The 15514-nt window shown below is 32.9% G+C and overlaps 1 protein-coding gene across 3 annotated transcripts in view; it reads right to left on the minus strand.

The window, feature by feature from the left end:
- Positions 1-6041: 6041 nt before the first annotated feature.
- Positions 6042-15514, minus strand: part of LOC111054399 (transcriptional protein SWT1) — a 73344-nt gene continuing 63871 nt past the window's right edge. For all 3 annotated transcript variants that reach the window (XR_005571612.1, XR_005571611.1, XR_005571610.1), the window contains 2 exons: positions 10609-10701; positions 6042-7740 (listed from right to left, as the gene is read on the minus strand). The gene's annotated coding sequence lies outside the window, so the exon portion shown is untranslated. The remainder of the gene's footprint in view (positions 7741-10608; positions 10702-15514) is intronic.

Consider the following 15514-nt stretch of genomic DNA (forward strand, 5'->3'; position numbering starts at 1 on the left):
AAGATTGAATAATAACTAAATTCCATGAATATTAATACAATAGGTATAATAGCACCTCAAAAAAATAATAAAAAATACAAAAATCATCGTGACACACTTCCAGGAAAGAAATCATTATTCCAATATTAATAGAAAATATATAGTAATTTGTACTAAATACTCATCTGATAAGAAATTAATAATTTGGTATCTTACATAAAAAAAAATACTATACTTCTAGAATATGATTATTAAATCAATATACTTTACCAATATTCTAAAATAATATACTGAAAATTGTACCTTAACAATTTTTCCGTATGAAACCGTGATATGAGCTTACAAATGATTGAGCATGATCCCAATGTTATAATGTTGTGTTTTAATGAATGATAAAAGATTATTTGTAACTTATCGCTTTAAATAATATGGTGTATCTAAACTTCATAATGAATAAGTAATTGAATAATAAAATGAATAAAGATGAATATTATATTAAGAATTATTACAATCAACAGTCTAAATAAATGATTCTAATGAAATATTCGTACCTAAAGACTATTCAATGAATATGAATAAATAAATACAAGGCGTTTGAAATCGTTATGTCCGAATTTATATGTTGTTTTAATACGTTTTTGTCTGTACCTATATGAATTTATAATGTTGGTTTGTATCTACATGGGATATGGGAGCAAGAGAAGATGCCTGAAGAGTGGACAAGTGGTGTGATATGCCCCATACTAAAAAAAGGTGATAACATGAATTGCAATAATTACAGAGGTATTACGCTACTCTGCACGTCATACAAACTTTTTTCTGCCCTGGTGTTGAGGCGACTAGGGGTGTATGCTGAAGAAATAATTGGCGATCATCAGTGCGGCTTCAGGCAAGGGAGAGGTACAACAGATCAGATATTTAAAATGAAGCAGATTATGGAGAAGTGTTTTGAGTTTAACACAGATCTGCATATGCTGTTTGTGGACTTTCGCCAAGCTTTTGATAGTGTTAAGAGAGGCAGCATGATGAGAATCCTTCTTGAGTTTGGAATCCCTAGAAAGTTGATCAATCTCATAAACTTGACAATGGATGGCACAACGGCTCAAGTTAAAATCGGTACCAAGATGAGTCGGACGTTTAATGTTACAACCGGTGTTAGGCAAGGAGACGCACTTTCAGCTACACTCTTCAATCTGGTGTTGGAAACAGTAATTCGGAAGCTGGGACTGAGAGGCACAATAGTAAATAGAATGTGTCAGGTTCTGACCTATGCGGACGATGTTGTGTTAGTTGCAAGAAATAAAGAGAATCTAAAAGAACTTTTCTGTACAGTGAGGGATGAGGCTGGAAGTGTGGGTCTGGAAATAAACATTGAAAAAACAAAGTACATGAGAATGTCAGCAAATGAGCAGAGGAGACATGTAAATAACTTGAAAATATCAGATGGTTGTGAAATAGAAGGCGTTAGTGAGTTCAAATACCTTGGGGTAATGCTATCTGGTGATAATAGAACGAGTAATGAAATATATGACAGGATCGTGATGCGCAACCGTGCATATTATGAAAACCAAAAAATTTTCAAGAGCAGACTCATTTCGAAAAAAAAAAGAAAAAATGTACAGGACGTTAATAAAGCCGGTTGTGACATACGGATCGGAGACATGGACAATTTTGAGCAAGGATGAGAGAGCACTGAGCTCATTTGAAAGAAAAATGTTCAGAAGGATTCGGGGACCAAAATGGGATGATGGAAATTGGAGAGCCAGGTATAATAGTGAGATTGATGGAGCCATTGGGCAAGAAAACATTGTACGGTCCATAAAGGCAAAACGTATAGAATGTCTGGGTCATGTGGCAAGGATGGGTGAAGAGAGAGTCCCATTGAAGATAAGATTGAAGATAAGATGATGAATGAGATAATGATGGGGACAAGGAGAAGAGGAAGACCAAGGAGGAGATGGCTGAATGACGTCCTGGGCGATCTTCGGGTGCTAGGAGTGGCAGACTGGCGACGAAGAGCCCAGGAGAGAGAAGTTTGGAGGCATTATGTAGAGGAGGCCAAAGTCCACCCAGGACTGTAGAGCCACATGAAGTAAAGTAAGTTGTATCTACAAATATCAATTTAGTCAATTCAGCTGAACTCGGATTAGGCCCTGAACACATGACGACGTTAAACGCAGCGTTTAACGCTCGGTTGTCAAACGCGCATTTGACACAAACATAGGAACAATGGGATCGTACACATGCAACGCGCACGTTTTGAATAAACGTCGGAAAAACGCGGCGCTTGTAGTTTCCAAATCAAGCGCCGCGTTTGTAGCGTGCTTCGTATTACTATATTGGTCATTGGAACATATATACATGCACTCAGCCGAACGCGCGCTTTTGTAGTGAATTGATCTGAGCCCTGATAAGTGATCTTAAGAATCTAATGATTCCTTAACATTACTTTTTCAACATTACCTGTTTTAAAACATTACTTTGTCAATAAGGCTGATTTTTTCGAAAAGATTTAGTAAAAAATATTGTCATTTTTATATTTGAATGACGGTAATATGAATTGTAATAAATAATATTGTAATACAATACCTAATTCTACAACGAGTTTTTCTACTGGTGAAGTTGCATCCCTCACAACATATTCATAAGATAATATGTCATGAGTGACTAAAGATAATAGTTCATCAAATGCACTTATACTCATACGGAAGTAGTTGAAAAATTTTTGGGTATTCCCTTAATTTTGGATATAGCGTCACAAATGAACCCACCATTGTCTTTGTCTTCTTCGCCTAGCCTTGTATCTACGGTATCTAGGATGCCTGCTGTAAGTCAACGCGCGGTTAACGCACTCATGTGTACGGTATCACAATTTGCCAACGCGCGTTCAACGCGGCGTCTAACGCCTTCATGTCCTGACCTCGCATTACGGTTACTGCAACCCATACATCTATATTAATAGTACCTCCTATTACTACCTCCTATAGACTAGGTATGTAAGAGGTCCTGCTGCAACCAATAAAAAGCGGATTTTTGTTTTTAAGAAGAAATCTAATTTAATGATCTAGAAATAAATGATGTAATGGATTATGATCCATAGAAAATGAGAAAATAATAAGGTCATGAAAATTTATTAATTAAGTAAATAAAGTAAGTAAGTAAGTAAAGTAAACATATTCAAGGAATACCGGTATCATCAAGAATGAAAAGTTTAGTAATTTCAGAATTACCAATCAACCAATTTTATAATAAAGGGTTGGTAAAAATTATGGATACTGCTTTCATTTTTCATTTACAAGAATAATTTGACAGTGGGTTTCATAGGGGATCCTTCTCGAATTGAAAAAACATATTTTCTGTCGCTTCAAAACTTTGATCCTCCATCTTCAAACCACCATTTTGAATTAAACTTAATTTTTTAAATGAGAATGTGGCCATATGATACATGATTTCGATACAGAATTTCAAAAGAAAATGAATGGCGAAATCCGCACACCGATTTCTCTAACCGTTTCAAAGATATACAAATTAGAATATACTAATAGAGCACACAAAAAAGGAGTACATAACTTGATTAAAAATCTGACAGATCAAACTTTTCTGTTAAATTCTTATAAAAAGTTAAATCTGATACTTTAGATTTTCAATGTAGGTAATCATTTATTTCATTTTTGTATGGTTTATTAGTATCTCTGAATGTGAATAACTTTTAAATGGTTTGAAATACCGATATGTGGTTTTCGCCATTCATTTTTTCTTGAAATTCTGTATCGAATTAATGTATTATAATTATGACCATGACTACCTTCCTATTAAACAAATAGATTTGGATTCAAAATGGAGGACCAAATTTTTGAAACTAAAATAAGATTCCCAATGGTACCGTACCTACAGTCAAAATATCATTGAAAAAGAAATATTAAAATGTTACCATAATTTTCTGTAAGTTATATAAAGAGTTGTGGAAATGATGGAAACACTAAATATTATTTTAAAAGGGGTATTTGACGATAGGTCTGATTGGGGATCCTATTCGATTTTTCAAACAGAAAAACTACTTTGCTGTCACATCAAAATTTTGGTCCGCCATTTTGAATCCAGCTTCATTTTTTTAAATGGGAAGGTGGCCCTATGATACATGATTTCTAAACAGAATTTCAAGAATGGCGAAAACCACACATCGATATCTCATACCGTTTCAAAGTTATTCAAATTTGAAAGATACCATTAAATCATACAAAAATGAAATAAATGATTACATTAAAAATCTGACAGATCTTTCTTTTCTATACAAAGTAAGTAGATGCTACTGTAAGTGTTAACTAATACTTGAAAAATTTGTTTTTTTTTTAATTAGGCATAAATTAATAGTTTGAATTTTCTTAGATTTTTTTTGCACTCATATATCTGCATTTTTGTACGATTTATTAGTATCTTTTAAAGTCAATAACTTTAAAAAAGTTCGAGGTATGGATGTGCGGTTTTCGTTTTCTCTTGATATTCTGTATTGAAATTATGTATTATATGGCACCTTCCCATTTGAAAAAATGAAGTTAGATTAAAAATGGTGTTTCCAAGATGGCGTAGGAAAATTTTGATTTGACAGAAAGTAGATTTTCTTATTCAAATAGGATCCCCAATTAGACCTACTTCAAAGTTCCCTTGTGAAACAAATATTCAGCTGTTTCCATTCTTTTCATCAACCCTATAACATTCAGGATAGCCAATCAATTTTTACTCTATAAAGTGCTTAAATTCAAACAAACTTCCATAAGTTTTTGCTTTGGGTGTTTAGTTATTACTGTTGGCCTACACAAAAAGGTTTTATATATTATTTAATCAAGAGATCCTGCATTTTTAAAATGTTTGAGTACTAGGAGCATTCTTAAACTTCGAACAATTAAATGATTTAAGAATATACTATTATTTATTTCTAATGTGTTTTAGAACCGATTGACGTACGTTTATTCAATTCAAGAGTCGTGAAACGTCGTCATCAAACGAAATTCATGCTACGAGAACAATAAACGAAACGGAAAATACGATGAGTATTTTACAGCGGTTAAATTTAATGAATCACGATTATTAAATCTCAACTTGGACTTAGAACTAAAGACTTGTTCTACACTTAGTGTTTAGAATTAATCAATCTTAGAGCAAAGGTAATCAGCAGATATACCATACATCATTCATTATACAGAGTTATAATAAAAATAATAGTACGGTTTCAGTAATTCGTAGGAAGATTGAAGGAAAATTTTAAATGTAATATTCGTATCTCTGAAAGCCTCCAACCCAAAATTTTATTTATAAGCTGTTCTATAGTGAGGCTCACGTTATAATGGCAGTCGAGAAAGATAGAACAGCGATGCCGATTCTCTGCCTTGCCACTGCCTTCTATAGAGGATAGCTGACACCGGTATATCTGATGTTCATTTTTTATAAGAAAAATGAATTTATATTATATAATTCATGAAAAATATTCTTCAATGATTAAATATATAATACATTTTTATAATATAATTGAGATTAAATATTTTCTTAATAAATTATATTTCTACATTGTTAAATAGGCTTCTGCTTTGTCGAATGATAGAAAGGATAGCAATACCAATGTGAAAACGTTATTATGTCAGTATTTGATTAATACTACAGTATAGTGAAAGAATAATAGCCATATAATGGCAGTATTTAATTGACATTAGTGTCTCTATCCTTGTCTATCATCCGGCAAAGCAGATTGCGCTAACCTTTTCTACCTCCGCAACGTTGTCAGTTCGTTTTTCAACAATGTAGAAATATAATTAATTGACAAAATATCCAAGCATAATTATAAAAGTGTATTATTAAATCATTGAGAAATATATTTTCTTGACGAATAAAATCGAAATTGATCATTTTCATCAAGAATGAACAGTTAATATTTCATCAGATATAGGCCTACCGGTATCAGCTATATTCTATAAAAGGCAATGACAAGGCAGAGAATCGGCAACAATATTCTCCTACATTTCTTCACTGCCATTATATCATGGACCTCACTATTATAACCTCAACATAAGTTTTTGTACTATGTTCTCTAAGATAAAGCAAAGTGTGGTTTGTGATGGCTGAATCCGTAATCTTAGTTCAACGTGCGTTCCGACGTGAATTTGGAAGAGATCCATCGCACAATAAAAACATAAAACGCTGGTAACAATTTGAAGGAACTGAAACAGTTTAGAAACGGAAATCAACCGACAGACCAAGTGTACCAGCCGAAACAATTCAACTAATTGGACAATCGGCAATTACAGTCCTGGTCCATCCCTCGTCGAAGTGTTTAATTAGGCATTCCAAAAACAGCGGTTCACAAAGATTTACATAAAGAACACAAATTACACGCTAATAAAAACCAGATACTGTAAGATTAAAACTCGATGATGGTGTAAGCCGTTACAATTTTGCTGTTGAAATGTTGGACAGGATAAGTGAAAACTAATCATTTTTAGATGATATAATTTTTACAGACTTAGCTACTTTTCATGTGAGTGGATTTGCTAACAGACACAATTCACGAATATGGGGCTCTGAAAAACCAAATTGTTGACAAACAACGTAATTCGCCCAAAGTAAATGTTTGGTGTGGTATGATGAATATTCCCGTGAAAGGGCCTTCCTTCTTTGCTAAAACATCAATAGAGTTGTGTATCTCGACATGCTAATCTATTATTGCTTTCCTCAGCTAGATGGACTCGAAAACATTAATAGGTTCAATGAACTCGAACTTCATTTCCAACAGGATGGTGTTCCCCCACAATTCAGTGAATTGGTCACGGACGCTTTGAACGAGAAATTTGTAGATCAATGGATAGGCCGGCCAGGATCTATGCTGTGGGCTCCAAGGAGTACACATCTTGTGGTATTACATCGAAGCCATTGTTCGTTGCGACCTGAACTACTTAAAAAACAGGATCAAAGAAGCAATGACAACCATAACCGAAGGAATGTTAGAGAGAAGTTGATTATCTTTTGGACATTTGTCAAGCAACTAAAGACGCCCATATTCAGATATATTAACTATGTAAAAAATGTTTTAGACGACAGATTAGATAAATAAACTACATTAACTGTAAGAAATTCTGTTTTTCTTACAAAGGTCGAAACCGCATCATTCTTTTATGATAAGCCTGTATATTTATTACATGAATATAATTGTAAAAAAAACGAATGCCAACATAATTTTCTCGGAACCGAGAAAAAAGCATACGAATATAAAAGTGACATAAGAACTAGTTTCAACAATCTTAATTAAAAAATGGTAGATAAAAAAATAAACGATTCATAACAACGAATAAAATCTAATAAAAACACAAAACGAGAGATCAAAGTGCCGCAGCTTTATAAATGTGAAGAATTTCATAATAAATAAGAACTGAAATCAACTGATAGAGACTAAATCATTGATAAAAATTGAGTAATAATTACTTTCAATAATAATCAGATATTACAGAACACTTTAGCACCGTATCAACGAAGCACCATAGAAATTATAATGTGAATACTTTTTCAAGAATTCAGAGTACGAATATGAAGTTACGCCCATCAGAATATATACGCAATCATTGGTAAATCAAAAATAATTCACTTCGATACTAAAAACACGATATGGATAAAAAAATGATGAAAGATAATCAGCTTCTGAGTAAATAATTTTTGAATATGAGAGATAGTTCAATCCGTACATAGTCATATTTCATCCAGTAATCCTTGACAGAGTTCCTACAAAAGATATCCATTTATTAATTATTTATCTATCAGAACAGAAAACAATATTATCAACTGAATTTATTTTAAAAAACAAGACACAAAAGTTATCTTTCTCCTCGTACACCAAATCCATGAAATGATTTTTCAAAACTGGCGTTATTGAGAAGCAAATATTAATAACTTTATTGAGATCTTGTAGTGAGGGCTCTTATTAGCTGCAAATAAATAATAAGGATGTCATTAAACTATTACAACTGCAAATAATTTCACTGAATTTCATTCAGTTGAAAATTTATTGAATGCAAAATTGAATTATCTTCATGAAACACTTTTTTTACTATTTAGTCCAGTCAATATAGTGATATGAAAAAGGGGTGTGATTGCAATAAATATTGTAGTTCTGATTTTTTATATATTATTTGGATACATAAAAGAAGTCCAGAACCATTTCTCCATGCAAAATTTCCAGGTACTTTCTGCTGGAAAAAACTCCGAATACCCTATTTTTTCGTGCAATTATTCTGTGGTATTGGACAGATTGATTAGAAAAAGTTCAACATCCAGCCCTGAAGCTTTTTACAGAGTGTCCCAGAAACCTAAGATTCTTGGTTCCTTTTCCAGTTTTCTGCAATTTTCGGCAAATCGAGCCATCAGATGGAAAAAATCACAAACGCCTTTTTTAGATGATAAACATTCGAATAAAATGAAAACTCAGCTCGCTATCTCCATTGACTCATAAGTTCAATTTTTTTAAACGAGCCAAATTTTCGGAAAAAATAAATTTATGAGAATTCTCGTTTTTAATTGACTATATCTTCCAATTTAAATTACACAATTTGAATTTATGATTGAAAATTCCTCTGGGCGTTCGTAATTTTGTGCTCTATAACCTGAGACCAAGTAAACTGTTTTTGTCAGATAGATTTCCAGATACACCTGATAACAATGTTCCTTGTATTTCGAAAAAAACAATTTTTAGCTTCAACCACCATCATCAACTTCACTGTCCTCACATTGAGATTTTGCACAATGATATAGGTTTCTGAGATCATGTTCGATCAGAATCACCCGTTAGATGCACTTGATTTCAGCATTTCCTAGTGGATAGGCATGCATAAGCACACCTCAGGGATAAAAGATGTAAAAACTCATAACTTTTGACACGATGATCTGATCTCGTTCTACAACTCTTTCTTCTCGACTCATCAAGGCGGTTCGGAAAAATCTTAACTGTCCAATATTTTCCTAATAGCCCAATCTATCAAGACAAAAAAAAACAGGATTTTGCACAACTGATTAAGGGAAAGCTGAATTTTCGCAGGGTGTTAGTATACATAGTACATAGCCTGGAATCACAAACTACTCATTACATAGTTACATTTTATTTGAAGGTTTATTATCTAAATAAGGCGTTAGTGATTTTCTCTGCCCGATGACTTGATTCAGCAAAAATAGCAGAAAACTGGAAAAGGAACAGAAAATCCGAGGTTTTTGGGTTACCCTGTAAAAAGCTCTAAGATTAGAAAGCCAACTTTTTGTATTCAAGCTGACCAATACTCCAGAATTGGAAGACAAACTTAGCATTTTCAGAATTGAACATGTCCCAAACTGTCCTTTTTTACTAGTGACTGGTGACTGGACTATCAAGATCCTAGCACGCAGTAAATTTTTAATTATGCAAGGTGGGGTAGTCAAACTATCTTAGGTATGAAAATAAAATTCACCGAAAATATTTTCAAATCTATTCCAACAAATTGTAAGAGCACAAATGAAAGTTTTGGTTTCATACAGATAAATTGTGATCATTTGCACACATTGTTTGAGCTTCTCACTGAAATTCTCACTAATACGTGAGTAGACAACATTTTCGGTTTTGGGCTATTCAAAATCCTCAAGAACCCTATGAAAGGCCTCTCTATTCAGCCAAAGAGACTGTTTGGTGTGCGATGTCAGAGCAGTATCATCAGCTAGCTATGTTCAAATGCTGAACAACTTTCTCACTCCTGAACTTTGACGATTTCATGAGAATGAAAACACTTATTTTTACCAAGATGACAAGGGCAACTAGTTATACAGCCAGAGTATGAATACTGACCTATTAGAGATCATTTTCTGAACAGCTTGATGAGTAGGAATGGGGGGGGCTACTCATTCATCACCCCATAAGCTTGAGTCATCTATTATTATGGGAATACCGCAAGTCAAAGGTTTCTGAGACTCATCCAGCAACAATACAGGACTTCAAAATGCAGATAACACAAGAACTTCGCCCAATAACACCAGAGGTATTACGGCGTGTTAGTGAGAATTTCAGTGTGGGACTTGAAAAATGATGGTCGTCACCTTACTGGAGTATAATATTAAAAAAACAGCATCTGCATCTGTAAAAGTATCTGTATGAAACCAAAATTTTCATTTGTTTTTACAATTTGTTGGAATATATGGTTTGTAAATATTTTCTGTGAATTTTATTTTAATACATAAAATAGAGCAGTTCGACTGCCTCACCTAGTAGTAATAGGCCTACAGCAGTCAGGCATGCGCAGTTGGCTTGTTTCAACTTCCACCTGCCACCCTACCGAAAAACTAAGCATCTCCTCATTAAACCATATCTGTAACTTTCAAATTAGGCCTACACTGCTTAATGCTATTTTTTATAATTTTTATCCAACCAATGAACCAGTTATTAAATATAGGCCTACGTAGAATGACAATAGTTTTCTTTGCTACGACTTGAATACGAGAAACATGCCCTACTATCTACAGTATCTATGTACAGATTTACAATGCAAACATATAGTATTCATTCATAATGCAAATACTCGCTTGAGTAAAAATGTATGAAGCAGAAATATAACATGAATTGAAACTTTAACTCACCGAGTGAGGAAGTCTTGCAAACATTAAAGACGCATTTGGATTTTTTGAGGCGAGAGAACGATTCGGCATTGCATTCATGCCATTCTTCAGTTTCTGAAAATATTATTGAGTCAGAAATGATTTATCGTGAATCTCTCATGAGATTCTTATATTATCTATAGATTGAACTTTTCTAAAAGGCCTGATTTCATACACTCCATTATTCTAGCCTTATTTCGGACAGTGATATTTTATCTGCATTCTGGAGAGAAAAAGTTTAAGATTCGCTAAATTTTTCAATGATGTGTTTGTACAAACAAAGAATGAAGAGTCTAAGACAAGATAATTTTTTTCTAGAATAGAAATTTTCAAGTAGAATTGTAATATTTTCTATTATTTAAAAATATAAATTTGCATGATAATTTTTTGATGTATTCTTTTTCTGAAAGTTTCTGAATTATTTACTGTTTGTATTGTTGAGCTTGGACTGAGGTTAATAAAATACACATTCGAAATCGTGATAACTTTAGATAAATAGTTGACTAGAGTATAAATCATGAAAGAAACTTTGAAATTCTTATTCCAACATTTAAAATAGAGAAAACATTGGGCGAACGTTTGATGAATCTTTCAACGTTGTGAAAACAATTACAACGAATGATATATATCTAAAACTGATACATTAATCATTATTATTATTATTTAATCCATACCCACCTGTATACTGTTTATCACTAAAACTTTTGATAGTAACTAATTAGAATACACAAAATAGGCTAGGTGGCATTTAAGATCAACCTTCATACTATTGTTGAAAACGCTACAGCTTCATCCACGAGATTCAACAAACTTGTTAATACTTCGATTGAATTTTCACGTCTTTTGCGATAGAACGATGCAAGAAAAGGAAAATATTGCATAATATAAATGAGCTAACAAGATAAGAAATGAATCTACGAAATTCCAAATAAATGCTATAGAATATTCTGAAGACTTCTGCATACATCAAAATTTGATGTGGTGACAAAATATAATACAGAGTGCGGCATCGTAACTTGCTTTTTTCAAAACTTTATAAAACGCATTGTAAGAGTCAGAAAAGTTTTATTCTATTTTCAAAATGTAACTATGTATTTAAAGTTTTGTTTCATGTCATTTTGAAGAGTATATAATAGAGGTGACGTTCCTCACACCAGTATCTTTCTAATATTTGATATCACCTTCTCAAGTATTGCAGGCATAATTCTATTAATTACCAACTGTATGTTGTCGTTCTACAAATCTTGGATTGTCTTCGGATGGTTCATATAGACATGGGATTCCCAAAAAAAAAACATGAGGGCAAATCAGGAGATCGAGCCGGCCATTGGAAAACGTCTCTAATTGAGTTTTGATTGAGATGAGGCATTCTGAGAAGTATTCCTTAAAAACAGCCATTTTAAAAATTATATCCATCTTGTATGAATGGAAATGAAGGTCTTCGTGTCAGCCTCACAGACCGATCAGAAAGTCCAAGGGCTGACGCATTTTTGCGTGCTGAACACCTTGGAGATTGCAAAATTGAAGCTCTCACTGTCTCGATGTTTTCACACGATCTAATGGGCCGTGGAACTTTAGATCTTCGTTTTTTTACTTCCTATCCTATAATATTAAGCGAGCAATTTTTGTTTATATGTCTGTAACGGCTTTAACGATTCTTACGGAATTTCAAAATTTGGAACAAAGTAGGTTTATGATAAATTCGATTGCACTAGGTCTCATTCCTGGGATAACTCGCTGAAGGACATTGAAAGGATAATTCATCCTTGAAAAATCAACTGAAAATTTTGTCGTCTGTCGATAATGGATGTGAGTGAGCGAGTGCGTGTGTGGGAGCGAGACAAAATTATGCCTCAGCTGTTGAACTATTGCATTCAATCCGCTGATCTCACGAGAAATATTATCCGGCAAGAAATGGATCGACATGAATGAATGAAGTTTTATTCTTCTTCTATATAATAAGAGAGAGTAGGGTTGTGTTTGTTCGCATCAAAACATGTCAACTTGTGGATTGCATACTGGAAAAACGGGAATGATTTAGATCTCCAAATTTTGCACATAGATTCTAAAAATATCAATCTCGTGCACCTGGAAGTCCAAATTTCAATTTTCCTTCTAGATTTTTCAAAATTAATGTTCAAATTTCATCAATGGTACATACGATTTCATAAAAAATCACAAAATCATATGGTCGAAATTAAAAAAGGAACATCTGTTTCTATTATTGCTTTCTACCTGATACCACTTAACCCCATTAATATTGTTTTGTTAATTGATAAATATTTTAAATAATAATGATAATATTTTTATTATAACAATAGTATTGTTTTGATAATTAATATTTTCATTTTCACAAACTCTGTATAACAATATGGTGCATGTGAAACAGCTGCATCAAAGAAATTATCTCAAAAACATCTGTTTAGAAAAAACTTTCCCACAGTTGCACATACATTGGTTAACGTTTAATCGCGATAAAATGCTATACAGTACTTTTATTGAGATTAGCACTAACCGATACATTTTGGTTGCACAAAATAGAAATTTCAATTGATAACACTGATTAAACTAATTGAAATAAAAAATTTTAATAGGCCATTCACGGGGAATTAAATCCAACTAACGCCAATTAGGTACCTACTGATAGCTGTCTTCCAAAATTAGTTTTTGGTAAAAAAACTACAGAATTCAAAGTATGAGCTAAATATATGAATGAATTTCATCCGTTAATAAGAAATAGTTATTTGTATATCTAGAGTGAAAAGTACGACTTTTTCTCCCTGAGGGAAAAAGTTTGAAGCCCGAGGCGAAGCCGAGGGCAACAATTTTCCTGAGGGAGAAAAAGTATTTTTCGCTCGTGATGTACACAACATTTTTCCTCCATCTACATTTTTTTATAGAAACTGCAAATTAAATCATTCTAATAACTTACGTATTGATGACAATGTTTCCTAACAACATAACCTAAAAACTAAAACCTAAAAACCGGTCGTCTGATAGGCACTGCTGATTGCGCTATCTATCGGCCAAAGTTGTAACAATCATATCAGCTGAGCTACCAAAAATGGCTGTCTCCAGATCACGCGGTTCAGATTTGAATTGCAGAATGCAGATCAAAAATATTTGTTGGCTGGTATTTTGAATAGAATAAAATATTTTAAAATTGTATAAAATTTTTATCGTCTACCAATATTAAGAATATAATATCATACAAACATATATTTCATGAGTTGATCAAATTTCTGGTTGTGGTATTGAATTCAGTTGACTCAATGACAGACACCTCTATTACGCTTTCTCATCTGAGCTTAGACCTTCTAACCTATTACCATGTAAGTTTTTTAAATAGAGATGCTTCCCATGTTATTTAAATGGAGTCACTTTTACTCCCTAGGGAGTTTTTCTGTTTTTTACTACCTAGAGCGAAAAAGTGACACTTTAGTATTATGTTTCAGGGAGTAAAGTAAGTACTTTAGACAGTAGGTGGAGGAAAAGAGTATTTGGTTGATATTAGCATTCGAAATTAGATTCTGATTTTTGAGGTTAGTTTTCAATCTTGTTTGTTTGCAGATAGCACGACACTGGCGACAGACAGAACATTTTTATGGCGCATGCGTAATGAATAGTCACCGCTTCAATAACATAGCCTTACATTTTTGCCATTTGTTTAGAATAATAATTTTAATAACACCACTGTCGGATAAATGACAGTGTTGCCGGATTGTGAAACCGTTAAAATCTTGGTTAGTTAACCGGAAAACTTAATCGGAATTAAAAACTAACCAATCTTTGTGGAACAGAAATGAATTCGTAAAACTAATGCTGATTTGTTAATCGGCGTTAATGTCCATATTTAACAGACGTACGTGCAACTAACCCATAGTTTTGAAACTTCGTTTTCCTGATGCAATGCTTAGACCTACACGTGGCATGCATTATTAATTTTTCAGCTAGAACAGCTTTTTGAGATAAAGTGCTAAAATAACTTCTACAGTTTCATCAATGCTGTATCGGCAATATGAAAACGCATGCAGTTAATATGTCTTTCAATAAAGGTGTTGATATTTACATAAAGAAATTATTCTCTTCCATTTTTATTCAATTAGAATTTCAAAATTATTCGAGCCCTGATAGAATGACTGACTCACTGTACAATCAGTCGAGAATTTTAATATTGGAATGTGGGGTATATTGGCAAGCTGAGCAAAAAGATAAGGTCATATTTATGCACCTTTTCGTTATATCTTCAAATGAAAAATGAGTTTTATGGGTTGTCAAAACTCTCTCTGAAAGGGAAACTATTTAAATTATTCTATCTTTTAGTAAAATAACAATTATGATCAACATCCATCTATTATCTTCTATACTATAATAAAGGAAAGAACTGGATTATACCAATACCTACTATTACTTCAGGCCCCACAACTAATTAATGACGTCATAACATGTAGATTGATTCTTCCTAGATCGTAGTAGTTTCTACTAGCTTATCAATGTAAATTTTGTTACTGTATCGATTTTTATTGGATGGAATACTATCTAAATTTCAAATTAAAGACACTTGTATTTTAATAAATAGAAATTTTATTGAAATAAAAACACTTTATTCCACAAATGCAATAATTTATCCATATTTTCAGATTGATAGACATAGGCCTACTCGATTCAGTGATAGAGCTATTGATAAATTCATCTTAACCAAAAATACTTAATAATAGCCTGTATCAGAGTCGAAGGAGAGGTAAATCAAAGATAAACCAAATTTCCTAACTCTTTTTTAGGAAAGAGGCTCCCACAAACTTGATCACAATTGATCTGTAGTACAAAGAAACCCATCAGGAGATGTTTTTCAGTTAGGTAAAACCTTTAATATTATGATGTTATGGGC

Source organism: Nilaparvata lugens, chromosome 6 (assembly GCF_014356525.2).
Source record: "Nilaparvata lugens isolate BPH chromosome 6, ASM1435652v1, whole genome shotgun sequence".
Lineage (NCBI taxonomy): Eukaryota > Metazoa > Arthropoda > Insecta > Hemiptera > Delphacidae > Nilaparvata > Nilaparvata lugens.